Source organism: Danio rerio, chromosome 21 (genome assembly GCF_052040795.2).
Source record: "Danio rerio strain M-AB ecotype USA chromosome 21, GRCz13ab, whole genome shotgun sequence".
NCBI classification, from domain to species: Eukaryota; Metazoa; Chordata; class Actinopteri; order Cypriniformes; family Danionidae; genus Danio; species Danio rerio.
The window spans coordinates 13,477,501-13,504,122 of record NC_141041.1 but is presented as its reverse complement, the minus strand read 5'-3'; the positions used below and the strand labels follow the sequence as shown (position 1 = coordinate 13,504,122).

Sequence of the window (26,622 nt, the reverse complement as noted above, 5' to 3'; positions counted from 1 at the left end):
TCTATTTTAGTGCTGTAACGATACACGATATAAAATCGAAATCGCGACACTCAGATCTACGATCCTGTGTCGCGGTGTGATAAGGGAGAATCGCGACACACCCACCCCGTGATACCTTTCCAATAACGTCACGCGTGCCTGCAAAAGTTGAGCTAATTAACTCTTTTTTTTTCGTTCGACATTACAAGCACTGCTCCGTTTAAGCCCTCGCAATATTTAGCCGGGAGAGCTCGCACGGAGCTCTTAGTAAGGGGCCGTCTGAATGTGTCAAGAATATCAAAAACAAAACCAACTTAACCCCGCTTGACAACCGACAACGCCAGAAACATTGCCAATGCTGTCAAAGCGGCCGGATTTTCAGCGCATAAACGATGGTTTGCTCACACTGTTAATGTGGCTGCGCAGAAGGGATGGGCGTTCACCAGATGTCAGGTAACAGCCAAACTTTTCTGTAACCGTGCTGTGCGCTTTCTGTTTGAACCTTTGAGAGTGCTGAGTAACAGGTGCGTGAGGTCAGAAAACACGACGAAGCTTTCAGTTAAAATAAACACAGTTTCTATAGTTATATATACTTTATTTAGAGATAAAGGTATATGGCTCTGCATATAATCACTCTATCTTGCTGGAGTTTATAGCCGTTTCGCTTTGCAGGGCGCATTAACGCCGCTCTGAAGGTCTAATCGCTGTTTTAAGTTATCCAGAGCTGTATGAATATACAAAAATCTTGAATATCACAATAGTAGGCCTATTAATAATTACAATTACACTTTTGCACAATCGATACCCAGCTGATTCAGTCGTGTCATAAGAGGACCGCGCCTCTTCTTTTTTCCTTGTCAACATATAAAGGCAGTGTGGTGCACCTCGTTTTCGGCCACTTGTTTAACTGCAAGGCATACTTAATTTGCGGGACGATAACGTATAACCCGTGCCTACAGACACATTTGCTAAAGAAGCAAAATGGAAGAAGAATATGGCTGTTTGATACAAACCTGTTGATACTAAACCAGCGCTTATGTTGACCTGGATCTGCGTAATAAACGCAACAAACAGGCTTTACTTTTTATTTTACAGCTTAAAGCATGTACACAGATTAATGCAATATCATATTTAAACAAACTTTACAAAAAGTCTACTTATGCGCGCGCGTTGTTGTTGTCTTTTCATCACGCAGCGCGCACTTGAACCGCGAGGGAGAGAGAGGAAAGCATATAGGCTATATCAGGACATAATCTTTAAAATAATGATTTCTATTAAAAATGTAAAGGTTTTGTGATTATAATAATAGCAGCGGGGCATTAAACAAATGCATATTTTCCGTGGAGCGGGCAATTTGAGGAAGTTAGCTATTTTTATTTGACGGAAGAAAAAAACATATGATTGGAAAAAAAAGCCTATGCCGGCTATTAAAAAGAATCAGTCAGTATTTTCGTTTTGTAATATAAATTAATTATTTAAGTGAAAATAATTTAGGGCAGTCCTATTTATTTTATTCATTTTATTTAGATTATTCTGCTCTTCTGTGCTAAACACTGCAGGTGCGTGAAGATGTTCTGTTGTTCTGTTCCGCTATTAATATATAAAAATAAATCAGTATTTTAAAATGCAATATTTAATGTGTCAGACACAAAATAGACACGTCAATTTGTTTAATATAAAATTAATAGTAATCTGACCAGTTAACGGTAATAACCGATTGTCGGTTAGCAAAATTAACGAAATGAGCATCCCTAGCTATTTAATTTAGCCTACTTTTTCTTTGTAAGAGAACTTGATTGAAAAAGAATTTTCAACATGCTTGAACCATCTAAACAATGGAGTTTAGTTCTGTTTGGTTTTTCAACAGTATTTTGTTACAAAGAAAACATAAGTGATATAGCTTTGGCTGTTTATTTATTTTATATATGGCTATTTATATTGTTAATAATTTGCATAGTTAATATTGTTCTTTGATGTTTAGTTTATAAAGATTTTTCAAATGTTATTTAATTAAAAATAGTTTTAAAAAACTTTTTTTTCCCCACCCCACACGAAAAAAATAAAATAAAAAATCGTGATATGAATCGAATCGTGGGTCAAAAATCGTGATACGAACCGAATCGTGGGTTTGGTGTATCGTTACAGCCCTAATCTATTTTTAAAACATCCCTAAAACAAATGAAAGTAAATGGAACACAGGAATGGCTTCAGTAGGGTCACCTTACTCTTTGTTTGTATATTATTAAAGATATGACCTTATATAATTTTAATCTTCTTAGTGTTAGGTTGCGGCTGGAAGGGGCACCCTCTGTGTAAAACATATGCTGAATAAGTTGGTGTTTCATTCCGCTGTGGTAATTCTTGATTAATAAAGGTACTAAGCCAAAAATAAAATGAATTAGTTAATTAATTTTAATCTTATGCAAATTTCTTTTTGGTTTCCATATAGGATGTCATACAGGTTTGGAATAGTGTAATAAGTAAATTAATGAAGTTATTTTTCCCCCCCCATCAATATACATTCAGATATAATCGATGCTGTCAGTAATAATTAAAAACATATATTTGAAGCAATATTTAATTTACATATATTTATAAGTTTGTAAAATATAAAAATAAAATATGCATTGAATGTCTATGTTTTTTTTTTTGCTATTGTATATCAATTAAAATTTTGCTATTTGAAATCTGTATATAAAAGGAAAAAGAATAATACTTTATAATATATACCCTTACCGGCCACTTTATTAGGTACACCCTACTAGTACTGGGTTGAACCACCTTTTACCTTCAGAACTGCTTTAATCCTTCATGGCATAGATTCAACAAGGTACTGGAAATATTCCTCAGAGATTTTGCTCCATATTGACGTGATGGCATCACGCAGTTGCTGCAGATTTGTCGGCTGCACATCCATGAATCTCCTGTTCCACCACATCCCAACGGTGCTCTATTGGGTTGAGTTCTGGGGACTGTGCATGACATTTGAGTACTGTGAACTCATTGTCATGTTCAATAACCTACTGAAAGTAGAAATCAGAAGGTACAAGAAGGTACTCTGTGGTCATAAAGGGATGGACATGGTCAGCAACAATACTCGGGTAGGCTGTGGTGTTGACATGATGCTCAATTGGTACTAATGGGTCCAAAATGTGCCAAGAAAATATACCCCACACCAATACCACACCACCACCAGCCTGAACCATTGATACAAGGCAGGATAGATCCATGCTTTCATGTTGTTGACGCCAAATTCTGACCGTACCATCGGAATGTAGCAGCAGACATCGAGACTCATCAGACCAGGCAACGTTTTTCCAATCTTTTATTGTCCAATTTTGTTGAGCCTTTGCAAATTGTAGCCTCAGTTTCCTGTTCTTAGCTGACAGGATTGGCACCCTCAAGGTTGGATGTGTTATATGTTCAGAGATGCTCTTTTGCATACCTCACTTGTAACGAGTGCTTAATTGAGTTACTGTTGCATTTCTATCAGTTGGAACCAGTCTGGCTATTCTCCTCTGACCTCTGGCATAAACAAGGCATTTGTGCCTGCAGAACTGTCCCTCACTGGATATTTTCTCTTTTTTGGACAATTTTCTGTAAATCCATAAAGATAATTGTGCGTGGAAATCCCAGTAGATCAGCAGTTTCTGAAACACTCAGACCAGACTGTCTAGCACAAACAACCATGCCAGAGTGTGGTCCATGTGATTGGCTGATCAGAAAATTATGTTAACACTCAGTTGGACAGGTGTACCTAATAAAGTGGCCGGTAATGTATACTGTGTGTTTGTGTTTGTGTTTGTGTGTGTGTGTGTGTGTTTCCCAATAAAGGATTGCAGCTAGAAGGGCATCGGCTGGGTGAGGCGTATGCTGGATAAGTTGGTGGTTCATTCCCCTGTGGCGACATGTATGTATATACAGCATAATATAACTAAACATATAAAGCAACATGAATGTACTGTATTATGATGTTTACATTAATACACACTATATTCATTTAATTTGTGACTATAAAACATTCCTTATTAAAAATACATATTTTAAACATCCACTATTTATACTAAATTTTATGCATACTTTGAAGAAGTCAGCAGAGCAGCAGTGAATGTTAGCAGTGTGAAGGTTTGAACCAGTTGCAGTGACTTAAGATGACAGAGTCCAAACCAGTTTAAAGATATCTGGCAGATGCTCCTTGAGGAGCTGTGATGAAAGAGCCTATGTGGTGTGTGTGTGTGTGTGTGGCAAATGCTCAGCTATTTCTTTAAATGGAGTCTCTGTGTGTGTGTGTGTGTGTGTGTGTGTGTGTGTGTGTGTGTGTGTGTGTGTGTGTGTGTGTGTGTATCAGGGGCGGGTAGCGCTTCTCTGCCGTCTCCCGGGCGGCTGGCATTTGATGCGAGCTATCTCATCATTCCCCATTCTCATGCTAATGAAGCTAAAGATCATGCCTGTGACGGATGGACGGGTGGAGTGAGAGGACGGGCTGAGAGCGCGCTGTTCGGTGACACTTTCTCTCTCAACACACACGCACACACACAGACAGACTCATCATAACTGCTTTGAACTCAACTGAACTTACTAGAACATTCAGGGTCAGTCCACTGTCACAAATGGTGTGTTCACACTTGGCAGGTTTGGTTTGATTAAACCTAACTCTGGCGTGGCTGCTCAGTTAGAGCGCTTCAGTTGAATAAGTGTGAATGCTGCCGTATAAACTGCGAAGGGCTTCAAACAAGCGGAGCAAGACTACAGAAAAGATGAGTCTTGATATAATTCCAAATAAATTCTGGTGTGGTTCGAAAAAAAGTATGAACAACGCACACTCTCTGATATAAAAGTACTAAAAGCGGACACTGGGATGGTTCTTTCTCATGATGTATGAGTCCATACTGGCACCTTTTAGTTTTATATTTAAATACTAGAGCTGCACGATTAATCGAAAAAAGATCACAATCTCGATTCAGCTCCCCCACACGATCCTAATCCAGCATCACTACAATTTAACCAATTATATTTTCAAGATTGGGAGAAGCATAAAGGCGGTCGCCCAAGTCTTCACGTTGTTTTATATTCGTTGTTAAGCAACATGGACACCTCCAAATAATACTAAAAGTGTCATATACTGTATTTATAAGGTAAATAAATGTAATTTCTGTCTTAATGTAATGTTGTATTCGCAGCCACGAAATAACACATGAGCTGACTCACTGTTTGATTACTACTGAGAGGACGCAAACATGCATGCCCATGTTGTCTATTAGTGAACAGAACCTGCATAGGCTGTGAATAACAGGTAATAAAGTTGTACAAGACCTTCAGTTTATTGCAGAGACCGATCGTTTGGGAGCTGCGCGGGAAGTATGATTTGCATGCATGTTTTTTTCCTGAAAGTGACGGCAACTATGACATGAGCGCACTCGCCAGTGAAAGTGAAACAAAGCCCGCACATCATTAAACGATCATATCGCATATATTTTAGAGTTATGATTACAAGCATTTGATTTGTTTTTTTCTTTCATAGTGAACACAAAGTGTTGTGAATGAAAACATATGTTTATTACCGTACGTTCACACCGAAAGCGGCGAGAGCGTCAAAGTAGCTGGAAGTCATTCATTTTCAATGAGAGTCGGCGGCGATAGGCGACGATAAGCGGCGAGGAGCAGCGCGGCGCGTCTTCGCCGGCGTGAGCGTCGAGGAGAGTTGAAATGAAGTCAACTTTATGGTAATGAGCTATGACGCGGTTCGGCGGCAAGCAATCAGAATAAAGACGTCCAACGCTTGATAGCAGTTCAGGGAACACAGACCTGTGAACTTTGGTTCCGACCACAGTTGTTCCCAAGGGTTTGATTATTGCGGTCACCGGATTTCCAATTATTTACAATGTTTTCTAACAGGAACATACATTAAATAAGTTACTGATGTTCATTCATGTTATATAAATTTATCTTAAAAAAGAGGGAATCTCACGCGATGTGACAGTACAAAACAGTATAGCTGCTTCAGGATATTTCAGACATATGGACACATATTGGATAAATAGAGCAAAGCCACACCACATGCAACTTGATCTTCCATTGTTGTATGAATTTGATAAGAAGTGCGCAACATTTTCACGCTAGAAACATGTTTTATGCAGGAATGTAACTGATATGCTGCAACGGCTCCTTTAAGTACGAGATCAATGTAGCGAGTTTTGACGCTCTCGCCGCCGGAGCTGAAGGCAGACAGCGTTGTCGCCAGGGCGGCCAGAGCGACCTTGGACGCTCTCGCCGCTTTCGGTGTGAACGTACGGTTAGTGTCACTATAACTACTTGAGCCTATATAATATTGAATACAACAGTTACATCTGATAATAACAACTGTCTGATTTTACCAGTGAAAAAAATGGTCTAATAATGTTGTCAATGACAAATGACAAGCGTATCTCTCAAACATAATGGGCTCTATCATACACCCCGCGCAAAAAGGCACAAGATGTATTCGGCGTGATGTGTAGCTATTTTCAGACCAGCGCAACACTAATTTTCCTGTTTTCCGCCACGCTGTTTAAATAGCAAATCTATTTGCGCTGCTTTGTTGATTCATGGGTGTTACGGGCAAGAAAGGATGTGTGTTAAGGTGCATTGTTCGTGAGTATCTATTTTGAGGTTTTAAAATAAACTTTGCAATAGACCAGCTGAAAGCAGGTTTGAAGTCCAGTGCAGAGCACGTTAGTTGTGTGCCTTAAATGCTTATACATTCCTTAATACACACAGGGTGTACAGCAATACGCAAATATCTTTACAAATGAAAAAAATAATTAAAGGATTAAAATATTACAAACATTATTATTTTCTACATAAATATAAAAAAACATTACCTTTATGCCTTTATCTTGGGGGGCTTATTCGGTTTATTCATGACAATTTGCATTTGTAAAATGTTATTATTAGTAGAATTAGTATTTATTATATGCATATTTATATTTGTTTGTATTAAAAACAAGCTTAGATTTGTCCACCTGTGGGGTTTGGACCATATGGGGCATAAGAACAGGACGTGAGTTTGGATATAACTCAGTTTTTTGACCACACTTTGTTATTATTGTTCATTTATTCATTTGCTGGAAATAAGAACTAAATTTAGAAGTAGTTTTGAAACTAATTTTTGCATTTAAGAAATGAAGTTAAATATGTAAGCCAGGGGTCACCAGTCTCGGTCCTGGAGGGCCGGTGTCCCTGCAGAGTTTAGCTCCAACTTGCCTCAACACAACTGCCTGGATGTTTCAAGTATACCTAGTAAGACCTTGATTAGCTTGTTCAGGTGTGTTTTATTAGGGTTGGAGCTAAAATCTGCAGGACACCGGACCTCCAGGAACAAGTTTGTTGACCACTGATGTAGGCCAATAGATGTCTTCATTGGAATGCATACAACACTGTTTCCTTATCCACGAAAGGAAAAGGGGTAAAAAAAAAGAGAAAATAAAAAGGGCTTTCATTTGGAGACAATGAACGTGTCCGACAGCAGACTGTGTTAAAGAGTCTAGTTTTCCAACGCACATTTAATAGCCTGAAAGCTGAAAGATATTTATTCTGTCTTGCTGGAATAATAGCACGTCTGGGCCATTGTTAAAAATCAGCATTCTTGAGCTGTTCTCGTTTTGTTCAAGGTGTTTCAGACTGCCTGCTGACTGTAGTTGCTGTAAAAAATTTAATTGTGGGTTACATTTAATAACTTCTCACATACTGTCATTCTTTGGAAGCGATTAAGCCTTCCTATATATTGTTGTGATGTGTTTTAGTTGTGCTTGTCAAGCCAGATGTTAAGTGCATGTTTAATTCAGGCATTGTATGCTGTGGTATTGTTCGTAGTGGCTGTCAATCAGTCAAATTTGGATGCAAGTGTGCATAATAGACTGCTGCTGTGCCTAAAACCCTGATTTAAGATTTAAATAGCTTTAAGTCAGCAGTTTGTCTGTACTGTATCAGCTGAAATGACCTTAAAAAATGAAAATAGCTCCAGTGTGCTGAACATAACAATGATATAGACATGCTTATTATCCCAGACAAAATAAACATATATTCATATTTCTTAGTAGCAAAAGTACTGGATTTCTTCAAAGAAATACCTCATAAATACCTCACTCTGAAGCGGCATAAGGTCTGTTTAAATATAACTTTTGTTAGTTTAACGTGTATATTGTGAAATTTGTTCAATATGTTTGTAATGAGGCAACAGACGCATGTATATGTTTGTAATGAGGCAACAGACATGAATATAAGGGTTTGATGATAATTTATGCATCAGGTCATATCTCAGCTCTTACTGGGATTTTTCCATTTCTTATTTGCAAAATTACGAGATTTTTTCACAGAAATACCTCATAAATACCTCACTCTGAAGAAACATAAGGTCTGTTTAGATATATCTTTTGTTAGTTTAATGTGTATATTGTCAGATTTGATTTATTTTCAAACAGATATATCATACATAAAATATCATTAACAAAAATACGTTTCAACAAGGTCGAAATTGGAGTGGGATGAAGCACAAGCTTATTTTTTCCCACCCCATTACCACATACATCATTCGTCTACTACCTAAACTTATTTCTGATTTTACTTATCTCTTCTTTTTACATGAGACATATTTTATCCTCTTGGCGTCTTCAACAAATTAAATGTTTGATTCAATTTGTACCTTTACATTTTGTAACAGACCCCCCACCCCCCACCCCCAAAACATAGCACTGCAAATAGCCATCAAATAAATGAATCATACCTTTCTCATTTTATCCTTTTTTTTAATCACCTTCATCATTATTTTCCTTTAATAATATATATTTATACAACTTTTTAAATTGATTATTATCCTGACATTGTTTGAGAGTCTGATCTAGACTGTTCCATATGTCACACCACAGACAGACATACTCAAACTTTTTAAAGTTGTCCTTGTTTTCAACCTCCTAAAATTTTGTTCTTCTCTCAGATTATATCCCCCTTGTCTTTCTTCAAAAAATGTTTGGTTGCATTTCGAAAGTAATTTATTCCTAGCTTTAAACATAAATTGTGCTGTTTTAAATTTAACCAAATCATTGAACTTAAGTATCTTCAATTTAAAAAATAAAGGATGTTTATGCTCTAAATACCCCACGTTCTATCAGTCTAATTACTTTTTTCTGCATTGTACATATGGATCGTAAATTACATTTATATGTATTCCCCCTATAACTCAACATAGCAACATAGGTGTGTATAAGATATACATGTTTGTAATGACACAACAAACATGAATACAAGGGTTTAATGAATATTTATGCATCATGTCATATCTCTCAGCTCTTACTGAGATTTTTCCATTTCTTAGTAGCAAAATTACTGGATTTTTTCAAAGAAATACCTCATAAATAACTCACTCTAAAGAAACATGACGTCTGTTTAGACATATCTTCCGTTAGTTTAACGTGTATATTGTGAAATTTGTTCCATATGCTTGTTATGAGGCCACAGGCACTTGTATATGTTCGCAATGGCACAACAAACATAAATATATGGGTTTAATGCACAGTTATGCATTGTGTCATATCTCTCAGCTCTTACTGGAATTTTCCATTTCTTAGTAGCAAAACTACTGGATTTTTTCACAGAAGTACCTCTTAAATACCTCACTCTGAAAAGACATGAGGTCTGTTTACATCTGTCTTTTGTTACTGAAATGTGTATATTGTGAAATTTGCTGCATATGTTCGTAAATAGGCAACAGATCTTTGTATATGTTTGTAATGAGACCACAAACACAAATATAAGGGTTTAATGCACGTTTATGCATCGTGTCATATCTCTCAGCTCTTATTGAGATTTTTTCAGAGTGAAAGGATGCTCATAAACTTTAAAAACTCAGCTATTTATGCTGAGGTTGATAATAAAGGGGTTTGTTATGTTAAAACTACAAAATACTATTTCAGAAATATATTTCTGTCTGCCCCATTTGTTAAGTATAATTATAAATAAATGTTTAACTAGGTTACACAAACTAGGTTAATCTGCTGGCATAAAGTTCACTCATTATACTCAATAATATACACTGGCATGTAAAAAAAATGTTTTCAAACTATGGTTGCACAAATTGGATAATATAGTTAATAACTTTAAGCAGTACATATGAGAATAATTATTTTTGCATATAGAATAATAGAATAATAAGTATTACATATTTTAATGACAGTTTTCAATTTTAATAAAATAAAATAAAAATTCCAATCACAGTTGAAAAATGATTTACTACTTATATAAAGTAGATATCATATATATATATATATATATATATATATATATATATATATATATATATATATATATATATATATATATGTCATAGATATGTAAAATTTAAACATCATTGCACTGGCTTCAAAACAAACATATATTTACTTTTTTATTAATAATAACAGTAATTTATATGTATTTAAATGTTTTCAAACATTTTTAAATTTTAGGGATATTAATTTTGTGCATAAGAGACTTTCATTAAAAATATTCAACAAATCTTAAAAACTCCAAAGCCTTAAAAAGTGTTTATTTTTATTTTTATTTACACTACAAAATTGCTGCTGTTATTCTGTAAATATATGTAAATTATATAAATAACACAATATTATATATTATATTATATTATATTATATTATATTATACTATATTATATTATTTCTTAGGCTCTAAATATTGGATAACCAAGAGATTTTGTGGCTGATGCTGTAAAATAAAACTACTGATATCTGTAGATGTCATTTATTTTATTTTAATATTTTGTAGCTATTGGATGCCTTGTAAAGCAGGCTTTAGACTGCAGAGAACCTGTGATTTGCTTGCTTTCCTGTAACATGGCTGACTCTCATCTGCACTTAATGGACGGATTATATCTTCCCATCTTTATCCTAAAATCCCTTTTTAACCGCATATTCTGTTGCATACTTTACACAAAAACGAATGCATACGGTTCTCGCAAAGAGTCCCCAAAGGGCTCAGAGTAATTTAGCTCAGCAGCGGTATTTTAAAATCCCCCCTGGGTCTTTTTAAAGGATACAACAGTTAAAAGGTACAACAGGTTGTTTATGCCTTCTTGTAGCGGCTGACAGCCTGGCTATTTTCACAGAAATACCTCATAAAGCATGTCGGAGCTTTTTCCATTGTCACCTTTCTCTCCCTTTGGAGTGGTTGCTGCCCAGAAACAGCACCTGAAACATAAACACATGATAGGAAGTTTATGGCGTCTTCGGAGTATTTGAGGCTGACTGATTGTCCAATCATTTCATGTAATTGCTCGCACCTGGTTTAGCAGAAGGAAAATTGGTCCTGAGTGACTTTGCTGTCTCCATAGGCACAGTTTTTCACTTGGTAGGAGCCAACGTTGTCACTCGCTTCAGTCATTTCATCTCGCTTTCTCTTATTCACTTCCACCATGTGTTGCACAATCCCGATTCGGAAAAAAACTGGATCGCTTTGTAAAATATAATAAAATCTAGATAATTTAGATAGCTTGCATCATCAATGTGTTCATTTTAGAGACATGTAAATGTCAAATTTCAAATAAAAATCATTTAATTTGTAAAAAAATACGTTGTAGGCTCACTTGAGGTTGGTTTTGGATCAAATGTTAAAGGGTTAATGTAAATAGTGGAAACACATTTGCTAAATAATCGTTTCGACCATGTAACTAATCAGCTGTCTTCATTACGCTTGCCTTGTTTACTGTTGGTTGCTATTTTACCAATACTAAAGTCTCTAACAAGTTTATGGAAATCAAAGACTATGGCTGTTTCTCAATACCAAGTGCACGAAGTTCGGACTTGCATCCTTGGAAGTTCAGACTTGCCAAGTTCAGACTTAGAAGAACGAACTACCAAGGACGTGAGGACACAAGTCGGGTACTTCTTCAAATGGAATGGCAGTGTACTTTATAACTTCACCCACCTTACCACGGATTCATTGGTTTCACTGTACATTAAAGATAAAATGATTTAATTGTATAAAGCATGGCCTTATAATTAATATTTTATTGATATTATAAATCAATATGTTTGATTTAAGAAAATGTAAACATAAATCACCTTAAATGTGAAGAGAAATGGATTATTATACACAGAAAGTGTCTTTGATTATCAAATTTAATAAACTACAATGGACATTATACAAGTATAGAGTACAAGACATACACAATAAGAAATAAAGATAACGTTAAGCAATTTGGTAAACAAAAACAAACCTCGTACAGTACGGTAACATAATTACAGACAATTATAAAAGTTAACAAACTAACACTGCCACAATAATACACCTGATAACAAATAATAAATTTATAAGACCAAAAACTGTCCGTTAGATATGCACAAAATGTTATAAATGTCATGTTTTAATTATAATGGACAGATGCAATCCAGCAGTACATCCATTATGGACTGGCCTATGTAAAGCTGCTCTCAAAGGGGGAGATAATGACAAACCTCCCGCTCAGAGGCTGTGGGTCAGAGTCTGTAAGCTGATGCACATCACCAAAGACACGCTATCTTTATAAATAAACTGACGATTCGAGTTTAAAACAACTACATTCTCGCCTGAAAAACTCTTAAAACTTTAATTTGTAACACAACAGAGGAGTATATTTAAAGTTGTGCAGGTTTTCTCCTCCGCCATTAGCTTTCGCTGGTTACGCTGCAATGCATTCTGGGATACCTGTGCTTTGTAAGTTCGCACAAGTCACCTCTCGAAGCATCCTTGGCAAAAGGAGCTGAGCAAGTATACATCCGGGAATTTTATCTGTACTTGGCAAGATGTGATCTTTAAATTAGAACAGTACTTCGGTAAAGGTTGATGACGTTTCACGAGGACACAAGAACGCAAGTACAGACAAGAATGCATATTGAGAAACAGCCTATGGCTGCGTCCGAAACTGCTTACTTCTCAGTATGTACCGCATTTGAATTTAAAAACACTACTCAAGCGTTAGAAAAGTACGTTCTATACAGTATAAATGTGAAAAGTATGAATGGAATCCGGACGTACTACATCTGCCATTTTGTCATGGTCATGTGACCTACCTGCATCAGTTGCGTCACTTTACTCCCATTTATGAATACTCTCGCGGGGCATCATAGGATAGTGTAGCATGGATGGGATGTGCACTTTAGAATATCGCCGGAACTATAAGTCATCCGGATACTTCTCGTGTACTGATATTCAAATTCTACTATTCTGCTCGCATACCGATTTTAGCTTACTATATAGTATGGAAGTATGCAGTTTCAGACGCAGCCCCCAGAATACACAAGATATGTCACTCGTATTGTTTTGAATGGGGAAAAGTGTAACGGTCAATATGGTGGATGAAGCCTTGCCTACTAGTACAGTAGCTAATCATCGATCAATATAGACTGACGATTCTCCGGGGGAGAAGCTCCGATCAGACGTGTGCTTTTACGACACTTTATGTGGTCAACAAACACACTGAAATCTCAGCGAATACTGGCTTCACAGACATAAGAAATATATCTGCAATATATCTGCGTAAAGCTTGAAAATACACTACACTTTCACTACTAAACAAGGTGCAGTCTGTCCTGTCAAATGCATATCACATGACTGCAGCAACTACTCAAATGCCAACAAACTTGTAAACAAAGAGTCGCTGTCATTTCTGGAGATTCACCAATAAGACCAAGTTGCGGATTACTTTAGAAAACCAGCACAATCAGATGATTATTATTCAGAGGATGATAATGTGTAATATAGCCATAAATAAGGTTGGTGTCGTGATCTCGTTATTTTTGAGTGCGCATTAGCTTGGGCAACCTGAAAACTTATCGATTTTATTTGATTTGGACATCTAGAAATCAAACTTATGAGACGGTTGATGTTTAATTTTATTGGTGATTTCAAATATGTAATGTAGCTTGGCAAACAGTTTTGGGGAATTTTATGTTTGTTGCAGTACGTATTAGAAAAATTATGTTGGTTCTTTACTTGAAAGCTCAGATTTATTATCATAAGTTGGTTTGTTCATAGAGTTTGAGGTTTACTGTATCATTAGTATTCACACCTTACATATGTTGATCTATCTTTACCAATGCATACACTATTAAGATGTTCAAGTTAAAGTAACACTTGTGTTTATTTTATTATAAAGAGATCAGATATTTTGTTTTAATATTTTTGATTTTAACAAAAAAAATCCTAAAATTCCTAAATTGATTGTTAAAAAAATATTCAATAATTATCTATATAAAATGATATGAAACATGATATCATGATCTTTTTTTTTTTTTTTTCTTTTGAAATATTGCCCAGCCTTAATCGACATATTGAAATAAAAGTCTCAGCATCTTCCTTTTCACACAGACATTTTAGTTTGGCTAGAATGAATGCAGTTTTAATGCTTTTTTTAATGTATAATGTTTAAGGTCATTATTATTCACCCCTTATTTGGTTTTATTGATTGGCTACAAGGAGAAACAGCCACTGTTGTCCAATGACTTGCCTAATTACCTTAACTTGCCTAGTTAATCTAATAACAAACATACACTCACTGGCCACTTTATTAGATACACCTGTCCAACTGCTCGTTAACGCAAATTTCTAATCAGCCAATCCCATGGCAGCAACTCAATGCATTTAGGCATGTAGACATGGTCAAGGTGATCTGCTGCAGTTTAAATCAAGCATCAGAATGGGGAAAAAAGGTGATCCATCTTTTCTTGTATCAACGGTTCAGGCAGCTGTGGTGTAATGGTGTGCGGGATATTTTCTTGGCTCACTTTGGACCCATTAGTACCAACCGAACATTGTGTTAACGCCACAGTCTTACTGAGTATTGTTGCTGACCATGTCCATCCCTTTATGGCCACAGTATACCCATCTTCTGATGGCTACTTCCAGCAAGATAACACACCATGTCATAAAGCGCAAATGAGACTTGTTTCTTGAACATGACAATGAGTTCATTGCACTCGAATGGCCTCCACAGTTCCCAGATTTCAGTCCAATAGAGCACCCTTGAGATGTTGTGGAATAGGATATTTACATCATGCATGTGCAGCTGACAAATCTGCAGCAACTGCGTGATGCTATCATGTCAACATGGACCAACGTCTCTGAGGAATATTTCCAGTAGCTTGTTGAATCTATGCAACGAAAGATAAAGGCAGATCTGAAAGTAAAAGGGGGTCCAAGCCAGTACTAGTAAGGTGTACCTAATAAAGTGGCCGGTGAGTGAAGCTAAGCCTCTAAATTGCACATATCTTTCTAACATCTTGCTAAATACCTAGAAAAAAATATTTCTGTCATAATATTACTGTCATAAAAAATAGTTATTAGACATTAGTTAATAAAACTATAACTATATGTTAAAAAAAATAATAGCAGGGCTAATAAATTTGCCTTCAATTTAATATACTTTATATATTTTTATGGTTTTGTTTTTGAAATAATACATGTATATTATATTTACAAAACACAAATTCGATTAAAATCAAAACAGCCAAATTCATCCAAATTCATTTAATACAAAATTGTATTTCCAGCAGTGGTCCCGAGCCCCAGGCCTCCATCTATGCTCCTCCATCGCTGCAGGGCAGTGGCAGGTGGTGTCGCCCACCTCTCTAACACCATCCCGGGGGAGCAATCAGGGGCTCTGTGGGTCCAGACACCCAGACGCCTACGTCAGTGTAAAAGAGCATGGTGGAGCTGACATGACAGCGAGGGGACACGTCTGCCTGTGGCACAGGTGCTGCGAGACAGCCAAGGGGTCGCAGGTCACCGGATCCCAAACCACTGATTAAAGAGACAGGACTGACACCAGGAGACACATGCAGGTGAGAAGCTCTTCCTCTTGTTCACTCAGGCCTAATTCTGCTGGGGATAAAGTAACACGGAGTTCACGTGTTTGGTGGACTTCATCAGTATGCATTATGGGGAGTGTTTGTGTATGCTGTTAAGAAAGAAAGAAAACAGTCTAATCCTCATTATGTTTCTTAAAGGAACAGTACACCCAGAAAATGGATATTGTACCATTCCTTACCATTGTGTTCCATTGATTTGTGTAAACAATATGCATTTGTATATAGAGGGTAAATAATATATTTTTGGAATGTTTATTTTATTATGATCACTTTTTACAGTTTGTTTTATATAAAGCTTTTAAATGGTCTATTATAGAACAATATGTAAATGTGTGCAAAAAAGAAAGAAAGAAAGAAAGAAAGAAATAGAATGAAAGAAAAATGAAAGAAAGAAAGAATAAATGAATGAATGAATTAATGAAAAAGAAAAAAATTAAGCAAGAAAGGAAGGAAGAAACAAAGAAATAATGTATTAATAAATGAATCAATAAAAAAGGTATGAATGAATTAATGAATGGAAAAAAGAAAGAAAAAAGAATAAATTAATGAAAAAAGAAGAATGAATTAATGAATAAAAAGGAAAAAATGAAGCAAGAAAGAAAGAACTAATGTATCAATAAATTAATCAATGAGAAAGAATGTATGAATGAATGGAAAAAACAAAGAAAAAAAGAGTAAATTAATAAATTAATGAAAAAAGAGATTGAATGAAGAAGAAAAAAGAATGAAGAAAGAAAAAGGTATAAATAAATGGATAAATGAAAAAGAAGAAAAATTAATGAAGCAAGCTATAAAGTAAGAAATAATATATCAATTAATGGATCTATGGAAAAAGAAGGCATGAATGAATGAAAAAAGAGAAAGAAAAAATATGAAAAAGAATGAATGAATGAATGAATGAAAAAAGAATAAAGAAAGAAGGAATGAGTAAATGAAAAAGATGAAAGAATGAATGAATGAATGAATGAAGAAAAAAGAATAAAGAAAGTAAAAGGTATAAATAAATGAACGAATGAAAAAGAAGAAAAAATAATGAAGCAAACAGTAAAGGAAGAAATAATGTATCAATTAATGGATCTATGAAAAAAGAAGGTATGAATGAATGAAAAAAGAAAGAAAAAATATTAAATGAATGAATGAACGAATGAAGAATGAAGGAATGAATGAAAAAAAAGAATAAAGAAAGAAAAGGAATTAATAAATGAAAAAAAAGAAATGAATGAATGAATGAATGAATGAACGAATGAACGAATGAATGAAAAAGAATGAAGAAAGCAAAAGGGTATAAATGAATGAATAAATGAAAAAGAAGAAAGAAAAAAGAATGAAGCAAGAAATGAAGAAAGAAATAATGTATCTAAATGAATCAATGAAAAAGGAAGGTATGAATGAAAAAAGAAAAAAATTAAGCAAGAAAGAAAGAATGAAGGAAGGAAGGAGGGAAAAAATAATGAAACAAGCAAGAAAGGGAGAAATAATGAAGAAAGAATGAATGAATGAATAAATGAGGCTATTAATAAATGAATAAAGAAAGAAAAAAGGAAGGAGGTAAGTAAGGAAGGAAGGATGGAAGAAATGGATGAATGAAGAAAAAAAAGCAAGCAAGCAGGGAGGAAAGAAGGAAGAAAGAAGAAAAAAGAATGATGCAAGGAAGAATGAATGAATGAAAAGGAAAGAGAGAACAAAATAAAGAAAGATAAAACATTTTAATCTTTTATTATTATATTATACTTGGTATTTAAATGCATATAAGAGATGGTATTATAAAAATGTACAAAATATTAAGTGTATTGTTTTATATTTCATATAAGGCCTTTATTTGTGCTTAATGAAATCCTTATTATGATTCTGCAGAAACTTATAGCACGCTAAAAATGAAAATTGTGTTATTTATTTTTAGCATAGATTATGGTGTTTATTTAATACAGAAGTAGTGAACATGTATAGCAAAACAGTCATTTAAATGGTTTATATACAGTATACATGTTTGATTTTAGGAAGATAAAGGATGCCCAAATGTATTTTACAATGATAAATTATTGTAATATTTAATTAAGTTTGTTGTTATCTAGTTTTTAAAATGGACTTTTTGTGTAGTTTGATGTTTTTGTGTAAAACGATTATATGGTAAGGTGGTTAATACTGTCGCATCACAGCAAAAAGGTCGCTGGTTCCAATCCCGGCTGGCTCAGTTGGCATTTCTGTCTTCCCTTATTGGTGTGGGTTTTGTCCGGGTGCTCTGGTTTCCCCCACAAGTCCAAAGACATGCACTATAGATGAATTGAATAAACTAAATTGGCCGTAGTGTGTGTGTGAATGTGAGAGTGTATGGGTGTTTCCCAGTACAGGATTGCAGCTAGAAGGGTGTTCGCTGTGTAAAACATATGCTGGATACGTTGGCGGTTTATATCACTGTGGCAACTCCTGATGAATATAGGGACTCAGCTGAAGAAAAATGAATGAATGAATGAATGAATGAATGCATAAAACAATGTTGTAACATTAATAAAAGTCTCACGTTTGATTAAATAATTGCATTCCACTTTAAATCTGCAATAGTTACTTTCCCTGGTATTTAGTTACTTTCATAATGTAACAGTTACTATTTGTGAGAAGTAACTAGTAACCAATGACCCTTTTAAAGGAATGTGCCCAACACTACTGAAGAGAAATGTTTATTGATTGTCTTCTTAATGTAGATGATGTTGTTGTTTCAGCGCTGTGTTTTCTCCTTCAGTGGGGTAGAGAAGTCAAGTCAACTGAGAGTTGGGATTCGGGATTTAAGTTTGAAAGAAAAGCCCAACTGTGTCAACTGGTGAAGCGCTAATCTGTTTTCAATACTACACTAACAACCAACGGCTCCCCTCTGATGAAAAAAAATCCCCTCACCGCTCACACGATAAGCAGCTCCTCTAGAGTAAATAATAATTACAGGGAAAAACTCCAGCAATCCATGCCTTTATTCCTTCCATATACGTGTCCCTTGGTGTTGATCCAAATAGCTTTTTCTTATTGGGGAAATCGGATCCTTTTCCTCCCGCTAAAATTTGTGAGTGGCTATCGGTAAAGTTTCTCAGACAGGCATGTACAGTAGTCTCAGCGGATCTGATAATTATCACCTTTTATACGCTTGCTTAGTTGTTGTTTTATTCATCTGCATTTGACTGGCATCTAATTATGTTGCCCTCCTCTTCTGAGACGATTTTTTAAGCTATCTACTTTTTAATCAACCAGATTAAATGTAACATTTTTTAAACAATCACATTTTTAATCAGCTTCCAGAGGTTTCCAACCACAGCCACCAAATTTTCTAGTGAACTTAAGGCTGATCTCAATTCTGATGCTATTTTTATTTGATCTGATGCAGTATTTATCAAAAGTCCTGTTGACTCGTAATCAGTAGCCGCGTTTTCACTATTGTGTCTCAAGCGAGCATGTCAGGGCCAGCCAGGGCGAGTCGCATTTCCACTCTCACTTCTGGGGCCTGATCGGGCCAAAGCGTGGCTTACTTGGGGCCCTTTTCAGCCCGCCGAATATCTTGGGCCAAAGAGGGCTAGCTAGGACAGGGGTGTCAAACTCAATTCCTGGAGGGCCGAAGCCCTGCACAGTTTAGTTCCAACCCTGCTCCAACACACTTACCTGTAGGTTTCAAACAAGCCTGAAGGACTCACTTAGTTTGATCAGGTGTGTTTAATTAGGGTTGGAACTAAACTGTGCAGAGCTGCGGCCCTTTTGGAACTGAGTTTGACACCTGTGAGCTAGGACTTTGGGGCAGTGAAAGGAGGGGCATAATTTGCCAGAGTCTGGTAAAGATGGCATGCCGCCATTACACTAGTTTTCAGATCGCACACGAGTATATGCGCCAAAAAAATCAATAAATAAGGGAAAGAAAAACGCATAGCTGGTCAGTTTAAGATAGGCTATTCCATTTAACAGCTTATAGACTAGGAGTCTTTTTTGCTTATGATTGCTTTTATGTTTTCCTTTTAAATGTAAAAGCCCGTGCACACAGAGACATTTTTGCTCATGTTTTCCGTCGTCGTTTAATGCCTCGTGACTAAACAAAGGACATCAATGTGAAAATGTGCATGCGTCAAGTGTGCGCTGCTTGCACATGTGCGCTTTGCTCTCATATGCGCGTCAGTACTTCAAAAAGTACATCGAAGCAGCGGGAAACTGCCCGGCGTCTGCCCCTGGCCACAACAGGAAAAAAAAAAATGCGTTAATTGCGTAAATTTTTTTTTAACGCGTTAATTATTTCAAATTAATCGCATGCGTTAATTTTGACAGCACTAATATATATATATATATATATATATATATATATATATATATATATATATATATATACATATATATATATATACATATATATATATATACATATATATGTGTGTGTGTGTGTGTGTGTGTGTGTTTATTTATTTATTTATTTTTAATCATTATAATTGAACAATATAAATATATATATATATATATATATATATATATATATATATATATATATATATATATAAATATATATATATATATATATATATATTTATAATACGTTTATAGTAAACATCAATTCATATTTCATATATTTGAATTGCATTATTCTATTTCTTTTGATCATTTGTATGCACTGTAGTGCGCGCTTTGCCTTTTATAAGCTACAATAACAAACGGCTGACATTGCTGACATCCTATCCCTCAAAGCTGTTCAGAATTAAACATTTAGAGATGGTGTGACACAACGCTTACTTACGTGTGCCTTTAACGCAACCTTTTGTGCTTCTTAAGGGCGTCAGCGGATGCGCCGCTCAGAGCCGCGGTACGGCGCGCACATGACAGTTGATCACACACCTGATGTGCACATTCGCATGTTATTTAAAATGAAACTATTCAGATGGTGCTCTGTGGCATGGCAGAAATATAAACAGTCATAAGTCGTGGGTGCACGCCGGGGACAGCCGATGACTTGCGAATTCATGGCGCTGTACGTCACTGAGCGGCACTTATGTTGCGCGACCTGCAATACGTTCTTGTTGCAGCACCGGAATTAGGCACCGAAATTCATATGCTGATTTGATCCGGTGCATACCCGTTCCAAAGGTACCGGTACAACAATGGCACCGGGTTTCGATACCCAACTAGTATTGATTAAAAAAAATATTCAGTATTAAGTTTCATTATGAAGCGCTATAGTTTTATTAAAATGGGGCTGCTGAGCCAGGGTGTAAGTTTGTCATTTCCAATAGAACTGACGCGCAAATAAGAGCAAAGCGCACATGTGCAAGCAGCGCACACTTTTCCAAATGCCGCGAGCGCACTGCGATTCATGTAAGTAGAACGAACCAATCTGCTTCACACTTTGTATGGAATATGCACATTTCAGTAATAACGGCAGCCTAATTACCTCAGACATCACAGCGCATTTAAACACTACATGTTTTTGCTTATCTCCATAAACTTGCAGCAATGGTTTGTTTGTTTGTAGTCCATTGATGGTCGAGTGCGAGTGCAAAGGCCAATGTAAATGGTCAAGGAGACCACGTGCACGCACTTGTCACTTCAGTTCAGAAAAACAACACATGCTAAAATGAGAGCCGTATAGCAGCAGTGAGGAAATTGTAAATAAAAAAGGATGCAAGGATATCGCCAAGGTGCTTTTAGGTTTCTTTTCTTGTTCATCCCAGCCACTAGCTCCCCATCTGAAAGATTTTTTTAGGAAAGGGGTAATATAGTCATTCAGCTTCACAATTTGTACGCATTCCTTCCAATAGACAGCAGTAGCGTAGGCGACATCTAATGTAAATATCTAAGAATAATATAAATAATGCTAATAGATTTAATGTGCTACCTCTAAGCTTACAGCTTACACAGCAGTTTCCAACACTTACACTTAGCTTTTTCAAGTCTGCATAAATTCTCGTTGCTCATTTCCTCATGTTTATAGTTACAATTATACAATTATTGTGCAATTAGCTCAGCATCGTCTTCATAGCTCTGCTGTCAAGGGTTTTTTGGAGTTCTGTGCTCCTCTGCCCTTTCCCTGCTCATCCTCCTAAATTACAGCGGGATGATGAAGCGCCTCCGAGGCTCAAGGCTCTCTGAGATTTAGAACTTTGTCCTGGATGAAGGACAGGTGAGGAGACACATTAATATGCAGAACAGGTCATATCGAAAACTCAACGTACTTTATGGTGGCGGACGCACATTATCAATCTATTTGTGCAAGCTGCCCTGCAAGAATTTCATTTGCCACCCGTTTATTTGCCTTCCTCGACAATTACACCGCTGGAACAGGATTTGATTCCAGGTAATGTTCCAAGGGCAAAAGTTATTTGAGTTCACTCCATTATCAAAAGAGTGAGAGGTGTCGAGGAAAGGCTTTTTGTTGATTTCATAGTGATGGGGGCCTGAAATGAACACTCACCAAATGCATGAAAACATACTGTTGTCATTTATAGTACATACTTTAGTGTTTTAAACCATACTAATCTGTTGTGGTATTTCTATAGTTGCTATAACAACATAACAAGAATAGGAATGTAAACAAGTTATCAGATACTGTAGTTTTCTACAACTATACAGTGCATCCGGAAAGTGTTGATAGCGCTTCACTGTTTCCACATGTGTTTATGTTACAGCCTTATTGCAAAATGGATTAAATTAATTTATTTACTCAACATTCTACACACAATACCCCATAATGACAATGTGAAAAATTGTAAAAAAATCACATGTACATAAGTATTCACAGCCTTTGCTCAATACTTTGTTGACGCCCCTTCGGCAGTAATTACAGCCTCAAGCTTTTTTGAATATGACGCCACAAGCTTGGCACACCAGGTCCTGTCTTTAGGAATTTTTGCCCATTTCTTTTTTGCAGTACCTCTCAAGCTCTTATCAGGTTAGATGGGAAGCGACATTTTACAGCCATTTTCAGATCTTTCCAGAGATGTTCAATAGGATATAGGTCTGGCCTCTGGCTGGGCCACTCAAGGACATTCACCGAGTTGTTGGGAAGCCACTCCATTGATATTTTAGCGGTGTGCGGGGTCATTGTCTTGCTGGAACCGTCGCCCCAGTCTAAGGTCAAGAGCACACTGAAGCAGGATTCATTATGGATGTCTCTGTACATTGCTGCATTCATCTTCCCCTCTATACTTTAATTTTGTGACTGTATCCGATTTCTTTTTTTTTTTTTTTTTGATGACCCACTTAAATTATCTTTTAAACGTGACTTATATCTGATTGTCTGCATTTACACTGAACACAGCAAAGGCGCAATGACCAGGCAAATAAAAGTGGGTGCTGACTAATAGCTAATAATAAAACAGAGCTTTCTTCTCTATTCCTGTATTTAATCTGTTTGCATGGTTTAATTTTATTATTATTATTATTATTAGTAGTAGTAGTAGTAGTAGTAGTAGTAGTAGTAATAGTATTAAGTAATTAATTATAACAATAGATTTATTACTACTACTAATACTTCTATTACTACTACTACAAATAATAATAATAATAATAATAATAATAATAATACAATATGAAAAGTCATAATAATAAGAATAAAAATCGTCCTGATGTTTGTGAAACAATGCACATAAGTTTGTTGCTAAAAACTTAATAATAATAATTCAATAAAACAATTGTTATGATCAGTTATATTCCCAAAGTCACTAGCTGTTATCAGGTGTTGCAAACTGCTAGCTTTGCATGAATGTTATCATGAAAGCTTTGCATGAAGACCATGAATTTGTATTTCAGCACCACGGACAGCGGCTCACAGCCCAGCAGAAGCACACAACACCAGTGCTTATTTATAGCAGCGGGCCTGCTGTCCATGAAAATAGCAGTCTGGTTTATTATTTATTTTCTGACGGGGAAAAAAAAACATGATTGTCATCTGATTGGGGGGCTCAATCTCAGAGATGTACCGCTGAGAAGAAATTTAAGGATGAAGAAGTGACCCTGTTCCTCTTGAGACCTCTCTTCTCCTCAAATTTCGCTTTTAGATCCACTCCAGGTTCATCAAACTGAGCTCTGAGACCCACAGGCCACCCTCTGTAGACCGATTGCCTGTAAATTACCCGTTAATTACATATGATTATTATGATCATGGACGTGCTCATCAGACGCTTTTCATTCAGGCCAGCTCGAAAACAGCAAAGAGAAAGACAAGAGGACAATGATGGCAGTAACTTATATAACCACTGTATTACTAGAACATAATATAATTATGATGATTTTTGCTAACACATTTTGTTCTCAAAGCAAACTTTGGCTTTTTTATATTAATAATTAATTAACTGTTTAATTAATTCCATGTATAATAATGTATTATAATTATTTTTAGGAGTAGTAGAAGTAGGAGTAGTATTAATATTATTATTAAGATGATGATGATGCATTTTTGTTTTGTTTTCTGATTACATTATTATTATTATTATTATTATTATTATTATTATTATTATTATTATTATTATTATTATTATATTATCATCATTATTATTAATATTAGTTTTCTGATTACATGATTATTATTAATATTATTATTAATTGTTATTATTACTGTTATTATTTTATTATTATTAAATAATTAATTGTTTTCTAAATTAGACAATTATGACAATAATACTGCCATTCATTAGTATTTAAAAAAATAAATAAATACATTTATGATATTAATTTTGTTGCTGTTGATAATATTTAATAACTAATAATTTAATATTTTTTAATTGCTTTACAATTTATTAGCATTATTTTCATATTAAATAATAATAATAATAATAATTATAATGATAATATAAAAATTATAATATTACCTCAGGATGTTTAATATTAATAATGCAACGACTATTTTCATGCATTATTATTATTATTATTATTATTATTGTTATTATTATTATTATTATTGTTATTGTTAGTCATTTTTATGCCATTATTTATCAAATTAATCCCTTAATAATTTATGTAAATTATTGCTATTTTAATCCTCAATATTACTAATTTTCTTTGTTTATTTTCTAATTAAATAATGATTGTGACAATGGTGGTGATGATGATCATGATGATGATAATAATAATAATAATAATAATACAATAAAATAATTTATATAAAAAAAATTAGTTTATTTACTATTTGTATTGTTGTTGTTGTTGTTGTTAATGGTATTGCTACATAAATTAATATGTAATCATGTCAGTTTATTGGGGATATAACATTATTTATTATTTAATAATAATAATAATTATTATTATTATTATTATTATTATTATTATTTATGTATTTATTTAAATCAGTAAAATAGTAGTGGTTTTTGTTCCTCAAAAACAAAAGAGTGTGAGCAAAAAGAAAGACTACAGGGACCAATAACTTCTATAACCACTGCGCTACTACTCACAGAACATAATTACAATGATTTGTCCTTGTATTTAAAATATGTCTGAAGGCGAGTCGGGCCCCGCGGGTCTGCTTTCAGGAGCGAATGAAGCGCCTGCCAAAGAAAGCTGACTGACTCAGCTGGCCTGGGTTACACTGACAGTCCGAAATGACATTAACGGCCCATTACAGCCTTTCAGAGGTATAGGTGAGAGGACCACCGGGTGGATTTCCTTTCCTTTTTAATGCCGCTTTGGCCCATTTCCAGAGTTTTCAAATGGCGTCATTAAGGCCAAACACATACAACATTATACAGCGTTTTAATATCTGTCCAGTTGACCTTTTGGAGCACATCATAGATTCTGTGTAGATGCCCGAGCTGCTGAGCTAAAGTCGCTTTACTTTAAAAAAAAAAAAACAACGTGATGAAATTCAATGCATTTATCTTGTCATCAGGTTCTAGGTTCCAGTTACTAAACTAAAAAGGTTTTCATGAACATGACATTAGGAGATGTTAATATTCTGCAAAGAACGTTCTATTCATCAGGTTTTCTTTCTTTTTTGACATCTAAAATAAGTATTGAATTCAAGAACCTTACAGTGAAATTATATACACAGTAAAAAGATATTAGTTGTCTTTGCTTTAAAAAAAATTTAACACATAAATTCCTTGCAACAATTTTGCAGACATCATTTTTTCAGTGTATGTCCATATTTAGAACTATTAAGTTCACTTAACTTAATTTTTAAAGTTGGAACAGAAATACTTTACATTCTTTAAGTAAAATCAACTTGTCACTTTTAAGGTAATGTATTTACTCCCTTTTTAAAGTAATTACTTTTTACAGTGTAGATCTACTATCAGTAACTTATCAATGTGATTTGTAGACTTTAGAGAATGTTTTATTCATTGTTTTTATTTACATTAAGCGTTGGTTTTCATTATTTTGTTCAGTTAAACATTTTATTTTATTCATTTTTAAGTATTGGATTTTATTTTGTCGTTTGTTATTTTATTACTGACTTTTTATTTTATGTCATTTTTCTGTTTAGTTTAGTTTAGTTTATCTAAATATCACATTTAAGATCTATGTACGATAAAAAATAGTATAAAAAGATATTCTTTGTAACATTTTAAATTATTATTTTAAATAAATATTATTTTCCCAGTACTGAGTTGCAGCTGGAAGGGGATCCGCTGTCTATTTATGCTGAATAGTTGGCGGTTCATTCCACTATGTCGACCCCTAATAAATAAGGGACAAAACCAAAGGAAAACAAATTAATAACAATTATTGAATAACCTTTATTTTATTATTTAAAATGTATTTTTAATGAGTCACTCAAAACTGCACAATTGCAATGCAAAATGCAATTCTGCACAATGAATACAGTGAC

The 26,622-nt window shown here is 34.9% G+C and overlaps 1 protein-coding gene across 26 annotated transcripts in view; it reads left to right on the top strand.

The window, feature by feature from the left end:
• celf4 (CUGBP, Elav-like family member 4) overlaps nt 1-26,622 on the top strand; it is a 257,699-nt gene that overhangs the window by 25,542 nt on the left and 205,535 nt on the right. For 11 of the 26 annotated variants that reach the window (XM_087299567.1, XM_087299566.1, XM_087299562.1 and 8 more), the window contains exons 2-4: nt 3,814-3,889; nt 4,328-4,480; nt 15,534-15,824. The gene's annotated coding sequence lies outside the window, so the exon portion shown is untranslated. Of the gene's footprint in view, nt 1-3,813; nt 3,890-4,327; nt 4,481-15,533; nt 15,825-26,622 lie in introns of those variants that run through there. The other 15 variants (XM_087299555.1, XM_087299552.1, XM_087299542.1 and 12 more) reach the window with 3 other exon arrangements.